The following is a 21,346-nucleotide window of genomic DNA, read 5'->3' as shown; positions in this document are numbered from 1 at the left end:
TGGGCAACATTCCAAGTTTTTACAGTTTGACTGTGACTTTCTTTTCTATAAAGACTGAATTTTAGCTTTTAGCATAATAGCTATACGATTGCAGAAAAGAACCAGTGCCTTTCACTATTAACTACTATTGTGACTACTGAGTTATATTCCAAAATATTTCAAGTGGACTCTCAACATCCAGAGACTACACCTGCAGGCAGTAAGAGTACCAAAGAAGTATCCAAATACCAGTCTACTTCTCATAGCTGGGAAGGACAAAAAATTTACACTTGATGTTAATTTGATTTTATTTCCTGTCCTGCCACTACTTAGTAAATTATCTTTTGCACATCTATCGCCCCCACAAAACAATATTTAGAACTGATATTAAGCTAGTAAGTGTTAATTTGACACTATTTTCTATCAGTGCAATCAATGAAAGGGAATAATTGTCAGTGCCTGCTTTACAATTTCCAACTCTTTTAGTTTAATTTTTGAAGACTTCAGAATTAAATGATGTTAAATAAAAAGCTCTGCAGCAAGAGAGTATGAAATTAACATTTTAGGATGCTGAATATTTTTCAAGTCCATCTCTTTTCACTGCACATTTTTCAACTTAACCTCTGTTGCCATACATACTCAAAATAGTTAGACAAATCACTCAATTTGAAAACATTTTTGTCTTAGACACTGCTGCTCATGGCCACAGTTTTAAAGCATATAAATCAACTGTTCTAACAGCCAAAACTATCTTATTACTTCAAGCATATCCTTTACATTATTTCCTCCTGAAAATGAAAAGTGCATGTGGTCCTTATTTCTGCATGTTTATCACTAACAAATTAAACATGCCTACCAGCAAAAAGTTGGTCCCGAATCACTAAATGATACAGAAACACAGGAAGTGCAGCACTTGCTTAGTAGTTTTACCGCCAAAAGAAAAAAAAAATAATAAAAAAATGGCAGTCTGAAAGAGTTTTTTAACATGACTCAGCTCTAGTAAGGACATTAAAGCAATTAGCAAACAGAAATTAAAACATGCTCCTGCAGAAGCAAACAAAAGCTAGCCCATGCTGCATGCAGAGCACAGCTCTAGCTTTGATACACTGAGTTTGCAATTAGCAACTATTAGGAACCTGCTGACCTGTTTTCTGTTACGATGTGCTTGACTCTATATACTGGCTCTCCAGCATTACAGCTAACGCCTCCTTAATCCTAGTTGCTCTTAAAGTCCTTTGAATCCTTTTCTTACCGACAGATCACAACAAGTTGCAACACTTCAAGTAAGAATATGCGGAGAAACCTTAAAATAGATCATTCTTTTCACGTTCTTAAAAAAAAATCCTACAAATGTAATAAAACATACTGTGGGTACTAATTAGCAAGGTCTGGGAAAGCTTTAAAAAGCCCGCAAATGCTTGAAAGGAGAAACTGTTGCAGCTAGAAATGACTGAATCCGAACTCTAGGACACAGATTCATTAAATTGTTTCTTGGCAGAATAAAAAGGCATCGTCATCCAACTACACTGCGAGAAAGGAAAACTGAAAGGTTCTCCTGCGCTATCCGAGAAAACTGACGCGTTCACAAAAGTGCTCCTAAAATCGCTGGGGAAAGAGTAAGCTCCACCCCGCTATCCCTCCCCCAGCACCTCCGCAACTGTGGCTAAGCAACATAATTCCCCTGTCACGCCTGCACTGACCTATGAAATGTGCTGGCAAGGCACTGAGAGAGCACGCTTCAGTCACCCTCATGCATTGGATATGAAAGGAAAATCAGAAAATCCCTGCCACAGAGGTGTTTTCCCAAATTTCTAATGTTGAAATACTAAATAGCAAACAAGGCCCAGCAACAACAGCAAACCTCACAGACATAACTACTTGAAGCAATTTAGGAGTTACAAAACTTGCCAAAATACTCTTTATTAGAAATAGGTTCTGATTTTTGGACTACTGACCACAGGCCAGTTAGGCTTCCAGATTTTAACTAGGCCAGCAATCTTGCAGAGGACTGCATTCATAAAGTTCTGTTAAGACACCAGCTACTGAAGATGACTAAATTAGCGGCTCTCCACCCCATTCTCATATAGACACTTGCATCCATTGTCCTCTAGCTATACCCTTTTACCCTCCAATATTTAGGATTTACTTTTATACTGAAACATGGAAGTTGGAAACAGCAAGATGGGGCATGCAAGTCCTTCTTCCGCAGTTCCAGTATTTGCATAACATACCATAGTGACATATGATAAATTTCATGAAAACCAATTTTAATTTGAAATTTGAAAAAGTGTATTTAAGAACAATATTCCACATACCAAGCTGTCATCTAGTGGATTAAAACTTTTGCTGAAAAAAAAGGTATGAATGGATGTTGAAGTTAAACAATACTTTGAGGTCATGTATTGTGGTGTTTGATACTTTAAGTGACTGATTTTAAATGCTGGCCTTAGAGCTTGTTATACTTCTGGAGTATTTTGTTTTTCCAGATTTTGTGAGAGGTAGAGATAGTGAACTGTAAACCACTATAATGTGTTAGAACACATACTAAAACTGAATACACTTTTTAGAGTTGCTCTTTATACCTGCTATGCAAAAATAATTTTTGAAAAGAGGTAAAGAGTGATTCATTTCCTTCTAAGCAGGACCTCTACCACCACTAAATTCTTTATAAACAAAATCCTGGTAGCACCAATGACAGTTTTAGGTGGGCATGCAATGCTACTTCAGAATCTAGCTCTCTTCTAAATCAAATCCTTTCTGTACCTGGAATAGGTATATAAACTAGATGATTTTAAATTTGCAGGTGAACAGCTGAAAATACATTTTCAAATGTCTAATCAATAAAAAGTTCATCTCTCATTTTCAGGGCTTTGCCTTATTTTCAGCATGAAAATCAGAGTGTTATGATGCCATTATTTTTATAAAAAAAGCACCTCAAATTATTTGTTTCTGTCACTTCTGAAGCTACTTTTTCAGTCTTCTGAAAGGACACATTTACAAACTACACAACATAGCTACAAGCTTGTACTCTTTCTGGTGGGAGAAAAGAACACATTAATTGAGAGTATTTTTTTGCCTTCTGTCTGTTCTTTATCTGCAGTTCTGTATTTTCCTGGATACTTGTATAAAAGGTGAGAGATCCTATGTAAGCACATGCACACATATGCTTTCTTTCTTCATCTTTAGTAAATGCATTATGCCTAACAGATGGCTGATTACCTTCCACTAATCACATAGGCAATCTTGCTTTCCCCTGGTTTTCCGCTCAATCAGATGCTAACGCTTTTATGCAAAACATAGAATGTGTGTGTCAACCGTAATATAGTTCATCAATCACCACAAGCCTTGAAAGACTTCTCTCACTCATTCTGCTCCCCAATTATTCACATTTTCCTTGTTTATAAAGTGCAGGCCATATTCACTCTGCCAGCTATCAGATCATCCATGTTTTCCTCCAACAGCAGTTGGTTCCTGTCAAACAAAGATTCATTAAGCATTTTAAGCCATACAGTAGTCCAAGCACTGATCAGTGGTGCAGACACTGGGTTGAGTGAATGCTAATGAGCTCCAATTTTTCTTACTGTCACATATTGTTAAAATCAGCCATAAGCACTATACAGCCACCTGTCTGTCAAGTAAACAATTGATTTAATTCTCCAAAATGGCCCAAAAAAAACAGAGAAACTCCATTATTAAATAATTATGTCTGGTTGTTGACTTTGAAATCTAATGATGTAAATTTTAACATCAGATTTAATGGGCTCATTGATACTGAATCTTCTCAAATAGATACAGTCAAAATGAATATCTCACACAGCCAAGTTATATTCCTTTTCTTTTCCATTTCAATAGTCTCAGGAATTCTCTGCCAAGTTATAAGGCTCATTACATCTTTCCTTGAAAATACAATCTACTGTATCTACTGCGAAGATAAACTGTGTCAGTACACAAAAAACCTGAAATACCTCACATCGGTACGTATAGAGCAACTTGAATTTAATATCACATTAACACATTCCATGCTACACTGATTCTATTGCAGATTTCCTCTGTGATTTAAGAAATACAAGAACTGAATGCTAAGAGAGCCAATTTAGTTTTTTCTCTTCGTATTGTTCCCTGCGAACACATTTCAAAATACTTTCTTTAAAATTATCCTACTTTTACACCTAAAAAATCTGAACAAATTGGGCAGGAAGGGAAAAAAATTGCATTTAGCATCGCTGGGCCTCCTCTTTGACATGACTCTTAGAAAGTGTATCTGATAGGGAATATGATGATACCTGAATTCCTGCAGGATACAGACCAAAGAGGCCTGCATAGTAATGTCAATATTAAGCCTGAACGTTAATGTGAATCATGATTAAAATTTTTAATGTGACTGACTTAAAGTCCATTAACAAGTCTACCCCCAAGGATTTAATAGTAGCAAAGCCAGACCACCAATGATTAACCACGGAAATCCCACCATGGATGTCTGAGTTCCTGATTATGTCTATAAATCAGGATTCAAGACACTGCGATGACCCAACGTACTCTTCTACTATCTGCTGTTTCACTTTCTAATACAAGGTGAAGGAAAATGTAGGTGAGTGTTTATCTAGAAATTGGAAATTATTGTGGCAAATCAGGGCAAGTGGAAATTTTATTGGAGGATTTAGGATCTGTCTGAAATTGATGGGACAGTAGGAGAGACTATGAAACAAACTTATAGACTACAAGGTCTAGGCATTACATACCCAGGCAATCTGCGAAGAGCCAAGGGCGGAATAGCCAAACTGCTGATTGTGGTGTGCATGACCTTTCACGTGAAATTTCTTTGGTTCTTAGGATACCAGTTTTTACAGAAAGATTCTGAGGGAGCTTTCCACCTGATGTATACACCATGAAAATTAGTAGAAACTGCAGCAGAATGAGGCAACACCTGAAGAAGTACCATTTTTTTGGAGGAAGAGCCTCCACTGCTTTTGAAAAGCCACACTATTGGAGTTTTCCAAACAGATCACAAAATGCTTTTGATGAGATCCAATGCCAAAAGCTAAAAGAATCTATATAGCCACAGGATAAGGAGGAAGGTCCTTGGATGGCCAAATAATTGAGTAAAAGGCTGGAAACAGCAGCAATAAATGGACAGTGGGATGGAGACCAAATGGAGACAGAGACCACAAGCAGAGTTTCACAGAAGCCTTTGCTAGGTATTGCGCTTCTCAATAAACTGATAAATGACCTGAAAAGTGGGTGAACAATCAACTGAAAAAGTCTGCAGAAAGTATTGAAATACTTGGGACAAATTTAAATTCTGAGTAAATGCAGGACGTTACAATACTGAAAAACTGAGTAATAAAATATCAGATTAAACTCACTGTAGGCAAATATGAAGTTATGTGTATGAGGAAAAAAACCAGTCCTAATTGCACATATAGAATGGGCTCCAAGATGAAGGTTGCTACTCAAAAGCAATGTCTTGGAAGGAAAACTATCAAAGTTCCATATAAGCCATTGGCTTAATACTTAATGGCAGTCAAAAATAAAATAAAACTTTAGGAACATTTAGCAAAGGAATAGGAAATAAAGCAGAAAAAGATATCATTACATCACTATATAAATCCATGGTACACATCCTGCATGTTATGTGCAATTCTGGCCCCCTTACTACAAACGGAATACAGTGGAGCTGGAAAAGGGTTCCAAAAAGGCAATCTGAAGGACAAACAGGAATGTGTAATTGCCTGTGTTCAAATGAAAACTGAGCAGGCTGAGACTCTCAGCCTTGAAAAAAAGGTGACTTAGGAGGATGAGGGTCATAAAATACCACTTTAAAACCATGCTATCGAGAAACTTTAAATTTTGCTGTTTTTCACAACCTAGGTCTCTTCATTCTTCAAAAGAACCCCAATCTCTTGTCAATAGAAGCAGTCATTGTAATTCCGATGTGCTCTTTGTCTTTAAAGTGGTAGACCACAGTTCCTCTCAGGGTCTCACTCATTTGCCCAACCACCTTAAATACCTAAGAGGGTGCTTCAGCCATTCTACTTGCCATGGTTTTTGCATGGGGTCCTCTAAAGGAGGACCTGGAAGATCCAAGCAGGACCTCTTTCAGGTATTCCTTTCAGGAACAACTTGAAAAAGACCTTAACCTGCAAACAGCTTCCTTTTAAAAAAAGTATAACTGGAAATTTCAAACAGCAAACAGTCCTGAACTCACCTCTCTAAAGGCCTTAGTTTATTCAGTGTCTTCAGCCGCTTCAATAAATTCCAAGTCCCTTATCTAAATTAATTTTAATATATATATTAAGCCACAAGTATGATAATCTATAAGAATAAAAGCTTTGGGCATAAATCCAGTATACTCATCATATCAACAATTTGCACCTATATTGTCAAGTCCAGGAATTTCATAAACTTTGGAAACTGTACAGTATTATGCTCCTATAATTAGTGGATTAAAACTGGAAGCAAAGCAGAGTTCTGTTTCAGAGAGAGAGAGTTCACATCTCAAGAAGTACCAACTGTGCATCTTTATACAAGCACCAAGTTTATCTAAAAATATATGCAATAGTTCTAGTCCAGCATTAACTGCAATTATCCTCAAAAAGAATGGATGGGAAAAGGAAAAAAAAAAGAACAAACTAACAAACTAAAAAACCCAACCCTATATTTAACACACTCCGGTTTTGTAATAAATATATGCTAATAACTTAGGAGAAGTCTTAACATTATTTTAGGGAAAGTTTTCCAGAGGCTCAACAAGCTTATTCCTTTTTATTATGGAAGTTAATTATGAGACATTAGTTACTTGTATCAAGCAATATGACCTCATAATACATCAGACAAGAAGAACTGGGCAAAGTTATTTTAGCTCATTTTCAAGTTCTATTATTTCCTATCCTCTCATATGTCCTGTACAAAGCATGTCAGTCAGACTCAACCTCTAACTACAATGCAAGTCTTATACCTTTCTGTAGCAGTCGTTCAAGATCATCATTTGGGCTACCTCCTTAAATTAAGGCAGTATCAGATATGTTATAGGTAGTGCAATACTGGATGTTCAGTCTCTCAGTACAAAAGTTGTAATAATAATAATTATTAAAAGAAAGAAAAAAGAATAGTCTACCTGAAGAATTCTTCAGGACACAATATTAGTATTTCGGACCCAACAATGCAAATTCAGGCATTTAAGCTGCCCCAGCCAGCCCCAATCCTAGTGATAAAATACATCAAAATAGCCATAAGACATGCTGCAACTTCTGAAACAAGCTTTGTTACACTAAATTTTAATAATTTTATTATAATAAAGATTTTTGAAGAAACTTCTACTTTTTGGAATGATGAACATTGCCGCTGCTGAGACCAGAGAGCGTGATCAATTTTGGAAATCGGTATTCTGTATTACATGAGACACAACACACTGTGGCTAGCTGACCCTGCAAATTCTCATTGTCATGTAATGCTTAACTATAAATAAATTGGCTGTTAAAAATAATATTTTCAGGCCTTATCTAGAAGAACACCACAGGTATTGCTTTTTGTCTCAATTTGGGGATTTACAGAAATAGACTAAGCTCTTTGGACCAGAAATTGTTTTTATGTTCTAAGTTATACTGAATGGTTCTGCACTATTACTTTGGTTCCTGGTACAAGCTAATATCAATAATACATTATCAAACACGCACATTCATTTGTTTCAGACATTCAGTTATCACAGTAATAGTGCACTGTAAAATGTTTTCTTCATTTTGGGGATTAAATTTTAATACACACTCAAATAAGAGACTTCCTGTACTACAAGGATGAACAATGGCTTCAGTAACTATTTTGCAAACTCTTTCTCTTAGTCACTACTTAGATAAAATCCTGCCTTTTCATGTTGAAAAGGTACTGATCACCTAAAAATAGATATCCAGTCGTGCTGTCTTATTAGTTGATTGACACCATCACCCAAGATAATGAGTACAGTTGCTTTCACAGAATCACAGAATCTTCATGGTTGGAAAGGACCCTTAAGATCATCGAGTCGAACCAAACAACCTACAATCTCTGCCCTTCAGAGCATGCCCTGAAGTGCCAAATCTACACATTTCTTAAATACCTCTAGGGATGGTGACTCAACCACCTCCCTGGGCAGGCTGTTCCAGTGCCTGGCCACTCTTGCAGTAAAGTAATTCTTCCTAATATCTAATCTAAACCTCCCCTGCCGCAACTTCAGACCATTTCCTCTGGTCCTGTCATTATTCGCCTGGGAGAAGAGGCCAACACCCACCTCTCTTTATCCCCTTCCTTTCTATTGTGCAGTTTCTTCCTGCCATTCCTGATGATTTTGACTCTTGTGTGAGTGGTTCTATTGTAATGGACCAAAAACTCGCCCAAACACAGAGGTTTTTTGGTGAGACTCCACAGATAACGATGGTGCAGAGATCACCTTACAATACTCCAAAAAGACCATCTCAAAGCTGATCTTTCACAATGAGTCCTGACCAACATGCACTAGAACACATATCACAGAACTAGACCACCTGCACAGTAGACTGCAACTTGACAGTCATCTGTGCGCTGGCATGGAAGAGAAGGATGGCAGTCTTCAGCTACAAAAGCTACTTGTACGTAGGAACAGACAGGTTTGGATGTTTCTAGTTCAGATTCTTGGACCCCAACAACTCAGAAAGCATTGTCTTTGTTGTCTGCTCCATTATGACCAGGCTACACTCAGTTTGTACTATGATACTGTACAGACAGTTATGGTTGTTCATTTGCATTTATTATTTTTTCTCCTGATATAAAAGGTACACATAGCATCATGTTCCAAGAATTCTCTGTATGCTTTCAAGCACAGAGGATTCTCCTAGAAATGTGACCAGGGATTTATATTTTAATTTTCCAGAGCCAGAAATAATTGTACTAGCCCAAACAGGATCTTAAGGTATAGTTTGCTTCATAAGTGTACCTTGAGAATGATGGATCTTACCCTGTCTGCTGCCACCAGCAGGTGGTAAGACGTTTGCACAAGCGCATTTTATGAATAAATGTATATGGCGTACACTTTTGGTAAATCTGCTCAACTCACCTATTTTTCTTATTATTTTCAGAATTGTACTGAAAAAAAATCAATAATATAAATCAATAAACAGAGATGCCATAAAACAGTCCACAGGAGGTCCATGCAATTTGATATGCAATTTAAATTTTAGATCAAGCACCTATAGAAACAGTAGGATCGTAATACATTCTGAAGAACTGAAATACTGATATGAACTAGCGTTTTTCTTTGCTTAAATTTCAAGTCAGTATGTATAATTACAGGTATTTCCAGTTCAAATACTTTTCCATCCTACTACAAAATGCATGCACAGAACATGAAAAAGGAAGTGTATAAATGGGCAAGACCAATTGTTTCCAGAAAGTAAGACCAATTGTTTCCAGTGTTATTCTTCACAGTTTTACTCTAGATTTTCTTACTCTTTAGGATCTTCAAATTTTGTATAAAAATAAAATGTTCATTATGGTAGAATAGTACCTACTTCAAAAAATACACTTTCATCATTGTTTTGAACATATTTCTACAAGTCAATCATATGTCTTGAGTTTATGTATTTATTAACAACCATTTTTTACTCAGCAAAAGCAAGTTATACAGATAGGCAGAATTTGTTCAAAAAGTTGGGTAAACATACAGCTATGAACTATATGCATGTGGGAATGTGTCTGATATCTCATACATCCAGAAAAATGTTATAATGGAAAACTACTAAAAAGTAGGTAAATAAAGTGCAGCCATTTGAAAATTGTGTGCACTGTACATGAAGATAAATGATAACGATTGTGGTCTCAGATGCACTTACAAGGATAATTTTTAGTGTGCCATGACTGAACTTGTACAAAGTCATGGGGTTCTATATGTTCTTTCCTAACCTTAAATAGCAAATTCTGTGTTAAAAATACTATGCATCTGTTTGTTATATGGGGATTGAAATTCCATAAGATTCCCTCCCGTCACCAGATGTCACCACTTTCTAGGTTTGAAACACTCACAAAATGGAATTTCTCTTATGACACTTAATTGTTCCTCAACTAAACCAAGAATTTCAGAGGAACGTAAAGGGCTTTAAAACCCACCGAAAAACCCCCAGACGTGTTAAACTGTTTTATCAAGGCCATATGAAAAATTTAATAAGCATAAGCCTCTAATTCCTCCACTCCTAATACCTAATTTCAAAAAACTGAGAGTAATTTTACATATTTAATTTTATACTATCGTTTAGGGCTTCTTTCTGAGAGATTCTGACAGTCTATCACTTCCTTTAAGGCCTGCCTACTGGAGTTGTTCAGGATTGGACCCTTAATTTTATCATTAGTTAACCTATTGTTTACATGTATTGATTATTTTACAGTCTTATTCTGAAATAGTTTTTAGACAGTTTCAGTTTAGTTACTTGCTGCAGTCAGCCTCCTATGGTACACTAAATCATGCAACTGTGATGCATGGCTTTCAGTATAAATTAGAATGTTGGCTTTTTGCCTCAAAACTTAAGGTTTTTTTCAGAGCGATGGAAAACCAAACATGAATTTACAGACCTTACAGTAACCTGAACTTTTAAGATAATCACTTGGGAAGGCTCAGACCTAGATTCCAACCACTATATTAAAAGAAAAGGTTTACAGAAAGTAGAATTAAACCAGACCAACCAAGCAAGCTCCACCCAAAGCACCTCATAAAGTTCTGTTTAAGGTGTTTTCTTTGACAGTAGAGGCCATTTCCAAAAAGGAGCAGGAATTAAGAGCTCTCACTTGGTTTACAATGTCTGCAACCATTTGTGCACGGAGGAAAAACCATCACCACAACTTTCTTTTACCAAGTACAAGGAAGTGGTTCTCCCTCATGCATGAGGCTTCAGATTTAGCACACGTGATTTATTCGTGCGTGTCACGTAGCCAAGTCTTCAGAAAATTGATCAGGTACACAAAAAATATAGGAAAGTCAACATTCTGCATGCTTTTCATACAGAACGTGGGACTGGACAAAAAAACAACGACCAAATCATGGAATTCTGAATTGCACAACATGTGTGACTTATTTGGTTATGACAAGATGAAAGATATATTCCTGTCTTTGGCATCCTTCATTGTTTTACGCTGGCCTACACTGAGGCCGCGGTGAATTACAGTTAAGGTGTCTCCCGCCTCACACACTGCAGGGAGAGTTCTGTTCTTAACTCTGGTGGCCAATTTGTTCTCCCAAGCAGGAGGAGCTGCAAGCACTCACCACTGTAAACTCCAGTCCAAGCTAAGTTCTCAGGAACCTAGTTTTGCAGCTAAAAAAAATACATCTGTCCAAATTCAAAATGACTTAATTTTGAAAGAATTCATTTAGATGAAAGTATCTACTGACACACTGTCAGCTCTGTTTAATCAGCTGTCAAATTCCAATTTACATGTTTTGTTCTGCCCTCATGATATACATTCATGTGCCTCTACTGGCTTCAAATAGTTCTGGCCAGCTGTAGTGTATATGAAATGGCACTGGACTTTCTCAGAACTAAAGGCCTTATCTTTTCTCCTGCTGAAACATCCACTGCTTCTTCAAAATTAACAGTACAGAAGTGCACTTTCACTTACTAAAAGACACATACTTTATAAATCATTATACCAGTACCTATTTCCATACTTCGTTCATGCCTAGGGGTGACTTCAGTGCATTGCAGGTATAGTAAAAGTCTGCAGAAACAGACTAACATGGAACCAAAGCAGCATGAAAAATGACACTATTAAATGCCATAGTTTTTGCACATTTCAGTCATCCCATCATTTAACCGATCTATGGAGAGGGAATTTTTTTGGATCTACCTTTTTTCTTTCTTTCCTTATGGACATTTATCATTCTGAGAAGTAGAGACAAGACTTCAGAGAAATAGTAGTATGATTCAAAACCACACCATAACTATAGTTCAACAAATTAGTGCAAGATCCTACCTAAATACAAAGGCTATAATATGTATGTATCAGCATTATAATACGACAATGTAATGGTCAAAATCAGTGACTGATTTATTAAATACAGCTACCACTTAATACTGATTGGAAAATATTTTTTACACTAAAACTTCTACTCCTAGGTTGTAAAAAAGCAGTCTCTCAGTTTGAACAAGGAAAGAGATAACCCGTCAAAAGCATTTGTGTCTATTTAAGTCTGTTTGATAAAACTGCTTCAACTCAGTAATTTCATTTTTATTACTAGGTCCCCTCCAAACAGAAATAACCAAGACATTAGCATGTTTAACTGCTTGAGCAAAGAAGCAGTAAGGAAACAATCTGCAATAAATAAGTTACCCCTGGAGAGTTCCCAGGTGTGTTTCATTCAAAAGTTGTGGCCTACTTAAGCTACATTCTTGTTATATTGGTTTTCTTTCTGCACTGCCCATGAAAATTCATTTTGCTGTTTGGGAAATCCGTGAGCAGCATCTGAGACAAATAATTGAGGAAGGAGGAGGGGAAGCTCAAACAAGCAGCTGAAATAAATTTGAGGGCGGTCACTTCACAAGACCCTGAGATTTACCTGGTTTAGGTCAGATAGCGGGGCTCCAAGACTGAAAAGAAAAAGGTATATGGTCTACCTCATAAATTCAGAAAAGACTGTGACAAGCTTCAGTTATTCTAGAGCCTAGTAACAGAAAATAACAGACAGGCATATTCCAGCTGCTGGAAAGCTAGCAGCAGAAACAGTGGAAAATGCTGGAAATGCCTGTGTTCCCAGCAGCTGTGGAATTAAATGCTATTTATAGAGCCTGCCACAAATGATAACATTTTTTCCAAAAAAGTCTTTAAATCAGTGAAAAACTAAGAGGGAGGGAGAGATGAACAGTCTTCTGGGAAGGTAATTTTCTTTGCAGTTGCCAATATCTGATACAATTAAGATGACATGGATGTTTTCTGCATCACTCTTCTTCTAATTGTTAACTACACCCCTTGATGATATTTTAAAAAGGAACAGATGCTTCTGTCTTAAACAAATTTATTTTTGCGAAGCAAAAGGCAAACTGCATCATGGATGAAAGGATCCATTTGTCCTTTATGTTGAGGAAAAACTGATTTTACAAGGATTACAGGTGCTTCTTTGTGAAATGAAATCTATGCTATTCTACTGCAGCTTAAAGCTCTAAACTTAGAATAGTCATTTGGGTTGGACAGTGTAATAAGATAATTGTCTTTCCCAAGCATGTTCTTTCATTCGGTGATAAACATTTTCAGGAGGAACAAAATCATACTATGATATGGAACATATCATAGGAAGGTAGGGCTTTCAGTAACATGGAAAATACTTTCCTGCTCTGTAGTGCTGTCATTCACGTCCTTCATTGCATAGATGAAGAACAAGCCATATCAGACACCTTCACTCCACTGCTGATTCTGCATTTGTTGAATAAGCAAATTGCCTCCCTATGCCTGTTTCCATCCTTTGATGAGCAAGTTCCTCAGGCCAATAACTCTTTTCAGTATGCACCAGAGGTAACAAGATGGAGCCCAATTATATCTGGGAATTTTAAGCACTAAAGGTAGTAAACAATAACTTGCTGTGAAAAAAAGGGAAAAGCAAAGTAACAGCCACTCTGAACATACAGGACTTACCACCTTCCCTCCAGGCAGCGTCAGTTCATTCTCTAGTAAGAATGAGACATAGTGGTACACTTTAAGCAGAGAAGTAGGGACACCTTATTTATGAAGGGCAACCTAGTTTCACTCCTATTAAATAATTAAAATGGAAGACATACATTTGCTGAGCGTACCTGTTTCCAGGGCTCTTTTCTGGGAGAAAATGATCACTTATCACTTGCTTAAGAATTAACATGAAGCTATGAAAAAATACAGAGTAAATACAAAGACCTAGCACAGCTCCTCCAACCTTAACTCCACCCTTCTTGCCTATAACAGGATTATTTTTTTTTCTTTTTACTGTAGTGCATTTAGCAATCTGTTTGAACTAAACATACGAATACGAATGCTCTTGTGTACTTGTCATAAATTACGTCTAGTTTGTTAACTGGAATTATTCTTTCCTGGAAGTCACCTTGGAAGCCAAATGTCAAAAGTACTTGATTCTGTTTTGATTATCATATTCAAGTATCTATCATGGTGATTTTATTGTCTCTTCCTTTTCAGTTAGTATAAGATTATTAATACTTAGTATTCATCAATCACGACAGTTTTGGACATGCTAAAAAACGGTAGTATTATGGATGTTATAAAAAATATCTGTGTGAAGATTCAATGTAGGTTTTTCAAACGTATGTCTATATGATGCAGTTCTTCAGAGATTACTTGTGGGAAGTGCTTTAAAAGGAGGGAAGTATAGCTATTAAGCACTTTTAATATTCTTATACAAGATGTTATATTTGATTACAGCAGAGAAAGATTGCTGATGGAATTAGCTAAAATCTCCTTTATAAGGAAACAGCTAGGATTTCAAAGAAATAAAAATTACCTAAATTTATCATAAAATAATATTAATTTTATTTATGACCTATAAATTTGTATTTATATGTGTATTTATTTGTGCTTGTAAATTGCAATGTCAAAATTAATGATAGACATTGACCAAAAATGCATATACAAAGTATTCTTAAATTAACTATGCTATCCCGGTTTTGTAGTAAGCGTAACAACAGAAAACCACAGGAAACACAGCTACAAGTTTACCAAGAATTGGAGAATGAAATAGGAGAAAAGAGGATTCTTGTCTCTTCTATTCCATTACCATCACATGGGCTCACACTTAGATCCAGTCATGAAATGTAATAATGCACAGCCCCCATACAAACAGCGTATCTGCATTTAACCTAAATACAAAGTGTTTTCCTATAGGTTGAATCACATCTCTGTTCAGGTTAGTATTTTCGAGTCCTTATAATGTTAACAGCTCTGGACTCAAGGTTTCTTTTTGTTCATTTCCCTTCAATATTTCAATCATTTTCTTTATCTGGCTTACTGACAATGTTGGCCTACATCAAAGCCATTCTAGAGAAATACCAAATCACGTGCTTAATTGAATTATGTAAATTGTCTAGCTAAAGTCATATGTGATATCTGTTCATGTGCCTAAGATCTTGGCTGTGTCAAAGCATTTTTATAGCTAAAGGCAGCATTTTATACCTATAGGCAGCACTAGCCTCACCGCTGCCTCTTAAACTCAAAATATTTTATTTTCAGGTGAGCAGAATTAGACCCACATTGGGTATTTTTGAGAACATCACCTCACATTTTCTGTAGCCATGGGTATGTCCAGAATGATCCAACACCCATAAATGAATTAAAAAGAAAATCACTAGGATTTATTATACAAATCATTCAGTGTTTGTGCTTGACATTCTAGCTAATTTCTGAAGACAATCCCACTCACTTATAATGGAACTGACGGAGGGGACTGAGCTAAATAAGCATAGTATATTTTGCTTTATGCAAACACTATTAAAAATCCATGGTAGTAAAACTTACACCGGCCTTTTAGAACTTTGTTACAAGAAAATTTAGGTGTTTTCTTCTCTGTAGTGCTGAGAAAGAATGAGAACTGCAAATTTATTTTTAGATTTACTTGATGCTGTTACTTCACTTGTCTTCACTGCCTGTAATTTTCAGCCATTCCATGATCCTGCGTTGTTATCTCTCCCTGTTCCTTTGAAGAGCACACAAGGTAATAGTGTTATGATCCTTGAGAGGGGATCATATTTTATACTATAAGGCAGTGATGCAATGATATCACTTGTTAGCTTATTTAAGATCCCTTTATACAGGCCTTAAAAATGTACACAACTAAGAATTCATTATAATCTGCTACTCAGTAACTCAGCAGTGAGAAATTATTCTAAACAGTTGCTTGTTAGATAAAGGGAAGGTCTGCAGGAGTATGACAATAAGTAACTGAAAAAAGGGTCAGTCATGGGAAAAATGAGGAAAAAAAAAAGAGTAAAATCATGAGTGAGTCTCAGAAGCAACTCTAATAGTCACCTCACAATGAGGTTTTTCTTTTATAGGAAATCAGTTAGTTTTCTTAGCAATAAACTATTTACCATATTTAGAAAGCGTACCAGATATGTAAAGTTTCAATCCACATACACAGTTTAAACTTACTTTATTTGTAATTCTCTTGAAAATTCTCCACGTGATTTCATGCAAGCTCAGGCTTTCCTGTGCTTGCAATAGCGACATCAACAATTTGTTCAGACTGTTTGCAGTCTCATTAAACACCTATCGCTAAATAGCTTTCTATCCCTTCCCTTGTTGTGGTGCTCATTTCTACTTGAATTAACTTCTCACTCCTAAAATTAGTTTATCACGGGTTCTTCTTAAACTTGCCTACAAAAATATCCAGTAATTCTTAAATTGCAACCGTAATCCCTACCTGTATCAACCCATTAGATATGAGAGACCTCAACTCATTTGTTCAGACATCAGCACCTAGGACCATACCCTTTCAATATCTAAGATATTTGCATGCGACTGGTAGCTATGACACAGGAGCTATGGGAAAACTCTTATCTTCCAGCTGGAGGTCAGGCAGAATATTCAAGGATGGTGCAGCTCTTACCCTGGAGTCCCACTCCACCAGGCCTCTACAATCCGTGTTACAATTATATTTCCCTCCTCACATTAAGAATGAATAGCACACATGCCAGCATCAAGCCTTGCACAACTCACCAGAAGCAGCAGCACGTGCCAGGAGAGTGCCCTCACCAGCTGAGATCCCCAACAGCGAAAAGCGTTAGAGCTGCCACTGCTCTGGGGCATCTCAAATACCTATTGCCAACTGAATCAAGGCCAATTAGTCCATGTTGGCCCACCTCACCTTCCTAACACCTCTCATTAGAGCATGTTTTCATCTGCTTATCTACCTTTGGCCTCTAATTTGGTCAAAGTATATGCCCTAATTGAATCACACTCTAGGACCCCAAAGCATTACGTCCTGAGTCTCTTTCTACTCAGGACAAATGAGAATCTTCCTTGTAAATTTTATGTCCAGCTGGAAATCTCCTTCATCCAAACTTAGAAGGACTATTTTTTCAGCAACCTATGAGAAATACATATTCCTTTGAAATAACATATATTACTTTTTTAATAATGTATATTACTTTTTTAACAATTAAATATTCTGCGTTAATGGACAGATTCACTTTAGAGAAATTTGGTCATATTTCAGCTGCCAGTCTTAAATTTCTCATTCTCTATCATTGCTTTCTTTTTGTTAAGAGATCTGCTGCCTCTTCAAAATAGATATGCTATTGTGTTCATAGTGTTGCATATCTAATTGCACATACAGTATGAAAGGCCAAAATGAACACAGAAACACTTTTCAACTAAACTCAGTCTGAAATATTATTCAATAAGATGAAGAATACAGTAGAATGTGTTAGAAATCAAGTAATATATTTTAAAATAAACTTGAGAAGATTTACTTTGTATTACAAAGCTGTTGAATGTACTGTCAAGAACATTTTCATGATGACGTCAATATCTTTTCCTTGAATAGCAAAAGCTTCCAGATGAGTTACACAGAGATCCTGGGGGGAAAGTGAGTCGTCAGTGGAAAGAAAGAACATTTAAGAAAAATGAGGGAACTAATTCTGCTGCTGTTAACAACACAAACAAGGAAGGAGAATGCAAAAGCATTTTACAATGAAATCTTCCAACTGGTGAATTACAGGAGTAAGTTTTACATTTTTTTTAGTTACAAATATTATATTGATATGATAGCAATTGGCATTATCTTCTGTAACACTAATGACCCCATTTTATCCTGATGTTACCAAACAGCTTTAGTCAAAATAGAAACCGGCTTTTTGCCTACCAGAGAAAAGAGAGAGAAGACAGTACTTAATATTAATTTTAAAAGTTAACTGAAACAGTAGCTCTTTAGAGTAATACACAGTGACAGTCTTTGCCATCCCTCTGCTGCCCAGTTTCTTTCTGGTTGAACAAATCTAGTCATCTTTAGAAGATACAAGCAAAACAGGCTTGGAGATAAGAAATGCATTCCTCCAGCGAGGAAAGAAGAAACAAGCTGAAATAATGCAAGTTTTCCCATAACACCCTACCCACTTTCTGAGCTGATTATTTCTATTCAGGCACGTAGGCCGGGTTTCCTGTGGCAAGAGCGAGAGCCTGTTAACCCCAAAGTCATGCTTACAGTGAGGACAGGTAAACACTGATAAAACACAATTTCATTAGAAATAAAGCATATACCAAAAAGAATTAAGAAGTGGCTGGCTAGCTGAGGGATCTTGGAAAGAAGCATTTGGTGAGGAATCAAACAAGGCTGTTTTGAGTGAGATTCCACAGGGATTAGTGAAGACCAATGCTATTTGACATTTTCACCAGTAATCTAGAAGCAAATAGAAAACCAGTGCTTGTAATATTTGCAGATAGACAGTCAGATGGAAAGCTAAAGAATGATCAGTCCAGGTCTGTTACAGCAAGAAGAGTCCCCTGCTTTTCCAGAGGAGCCTCACTGGTGCCTAAGGTCTTGCTTTTTGAAAATTAGCCCAATAAATAAAATGCATTTTAATCTAAGCAAACGTAGAGCTGCACACCAAAGATCAAGGAATGAAATCAGTCACTAATATATGGGGGAATCCCAACTCAAGAAAGAAATTAAGGATTGTTAAGGACAAACTGAAAATGAGCGCTATATGGTACACTGTGATCACCTGAGTTAATACAATTTTTGGAACAAAACGGGCTGGGAACAGTAGGAAAAAACTAGCACTACCTCTGAATATAAGTAATAGTGAGAATGGACTGCTGTGTGGAGGTGTGGTATACACATTCAAAAAAAAAGTTGAAAAACTGGAATGTGTGTGGCAAAAGTCATTGAAATAGTAATAGAGAGAGAGATGCTTAAAACTGTAAGGCATAAAAAACAGGAGAACTGAGGGACATTTTCCATGGAGAACACATGAACCTCCAAAGGGAAATATGTTTCCTATTAAAATGCAGAGGAAAACTCATATGCGAAAGTTGAAGCCAGACAAGTTCCAATTATGAAAGAAGTCTCCAGCAATAAGGACAATTAATCATGATAATCAAATTACTGAGGAAAAAAAGGTGGAATCTCTGCCTGTTGCTGATCAAGTTGAAGATACGAGTTGGCCAAATGAAAGTTATTGTGCTCAAACATATGCGAAAATCTAAAACTTTAAAACCTAGAAACTGTTCAGGAAAGAAAATGGTCAGAAAAGACTGCTGGAGCAGAATTGAGGATTTCTGTAGTCAGGAATAAGAGCCTTAAGGCCATGTTACATTTCACAACATTACAGTAAAGAATGTTGAACTACCAGGAAAATAAGCATCTAACTCCTTCTGATCATGCTCTAAATAATTCTTGTTTTATATTGTCATTATTGTTCTGAATATCTAACACTATTTCACTGCTATAACCCCTCTCCCCCACCAAGTGAAGAGATTCATTAGTACACACAGGTTGCTTTGTAAATAATGGACTTTACCATCTGCTAACATTTATGAAATATTTTCTTCTGCAGGAAAAAGAAAATGTAATCACAAAGCATTTCTGAAGGGAAAATTGTAGAAATGAAAGAAGCTTTACATTGAAAACACTTTTTAGTATTTATGGATTATTTTTTTCTTCCTCTGTATCTTTCTATATTTCTACGGTTAGAAAATTCAGCATGCCCAAATCCTATTTAAAAAACAAAAACAACAAAAAAATCAAACTAACAAATTTGGATTAAGAATTTCCCTTGGATCCAGTAAATGAAATAGTCCGATAAACTTCCAACCACTCTTTTTTTCCAGTACTTCGGAAAATAGACAATGGAAGTATGATCTCAGGATAGCCTTTAAATACTCTTTCCTAAAGTAGGGCTGAAGTAACACAATTGATAATCTTAGAATGTGTTGGGTTGGAAGGGATCATTAAAGGTCATCTAGTCCAACTCCCCTGCAGTAAGCAGGGACGTCTTTAACCAGATCAGATTGCTCCAATGCAGCGAGCCTGTTCTGAGTGCCTTCATTTAGGCTATATTACTCAGTGTATCATGCTGGTGTGACTCAGCTTATTGGTAACATAAGCTTCAGATACTGAAAATAAGTTTCAAAATTATGAATTGCAGAGCATATCTCTACTTGCAAAAGTACAGAGTCAGAGAATCAAGACTAGTTAGTCTGTGTATTACATCCCCTGCAAACACAGCCTGAGAGAAGGAGGGAAAAATAGACCTCCTCTTCCATTTCTTGTCATCTCTTTCTTTAAGAGTGAAGAAACAGGTTGATAAAAGGAGAAGAAAATAACTTGTATTGAACCTTACAGAACATAATCTCAACAATGATTCTGTCAATAAGGAACTACAATTATACTTAATGTATATCCTTTTTTTTTTTCTCTCCCCATATGGGTCATACTCATGGAATGCTTCTGTTTAATTCATAACATTCCTGAACAGACTCTGAAAGTTCTATACTTACTTTTGTAATCATTTCAAAGGCATTGCAATATATTCTGTCATTACATCAATCTTGTATATAACTGCAGCCTGTATTACTCAAGGTTTCATTCTGCTAGATGATTTTTCATTTGACATTGAAGCAATTGAAAATTCACTGACTCACAGAACTGCTCCATCTTTGAAGAGCTGCAGACTTGTTTATATAAATATGATTCTAGGAACAGCAAACCTGCCTGCAGTTCCTGTAAAACTGCTATGACACGCCATGTGATTGTTGTCAAACCACAGCCATCATATATACTATAGGCTGAGTTTAATACATTTCAGAATGAGGGATTTATACCTTCACTTCTGCACTCCACAAACTGCACGTTGGATCTTTTTAGTTGAGCTTCAGAGTAAAGGAACAGCAAAGTATGACTCATAGCCTTGAAAAAAACATGACCCTGCCTTGGGGAAAAAGTACACGCAATCTCTACAAGATCTGAGCTGACACCAAGCAAGAGAACAATGGCATGTTCTTAGTAAGAATTTATATCAGTTGCCATTACCACAGCTTTTGTTTGTGTAGTATGTGATACGGAGCTGTCAATGCCTAACGGTTTGCAGTAGGTATAAACAGTCCTGATGCATTTTACATTCCAAGCTCAAAAGTTTTGCATCTCATATTGTCAGCAGTTGTTCATAGCAGAGCGGCTCAGCCTCCTGAGGGAAGGACCATCAGCTGGTCAGCACGGAGACACTCCTGTCACGTACTTGGGTGTGCATAGGCGTGCCCTATTGTGCAACTGAATTTTTGCCAGTGACACAGTTGGCTGCACACACATACCTCACGATCTTGTGAGCTGATATATCGTGCCTGAGGGCCTCTCGGGGACCATGCTGTCAGTTGCTTGAACAAGTCACAAAAGCTGCAGCCCCAA

General features: G+C 36.7%; 1 protein-coding gene across 2 annotated transcripts in view; it reads right to left on the bottom strand.

Annotated features, from left to right (window-relative positions):
• Positions 1 to 21,346, bottom strand: part of AKAP6 (A-kinase anchoring protein 6) — a 294,212-nt gene that overhangs the window by 238,648 nt on the left and 34,218 nt on the right. Inside the window, exon 1 of one of the 2 annotated variants that reach the window (XM_074585118.1) lies at positions 1,124 to 1,586. The exons of the other annotated variant lie outside the window; for it this stretch is intronic. The gene's annotated coding sequence lies outside the window, so the exon portion shown is untranslated. Of the gene's footprint in view, positions 1 to 1,123; positions 1,587 to 21,346 lie in introns of those variants that run through there. 2 annotated transcript variants of the gene reach the window in all.

Source organism: Larus michahellis, chromosome 4 (genome assembly GCF_964199755.1).
Source record: "Larus michahellis chromosome 4, bLarMic1.1, whole genome shotgun sequence".
Taxonomy (NCBI): Eukaryota; Metazoa; Chordata; class Aves; order Charadriiformes; family Laridae; genus Larus; species Larus michahellis.
The sequence above is the reverse complement of the archived record's forward strand: the minus strand, read 5'-3'. Positions and strand labels throughout refer to the sequence as shown.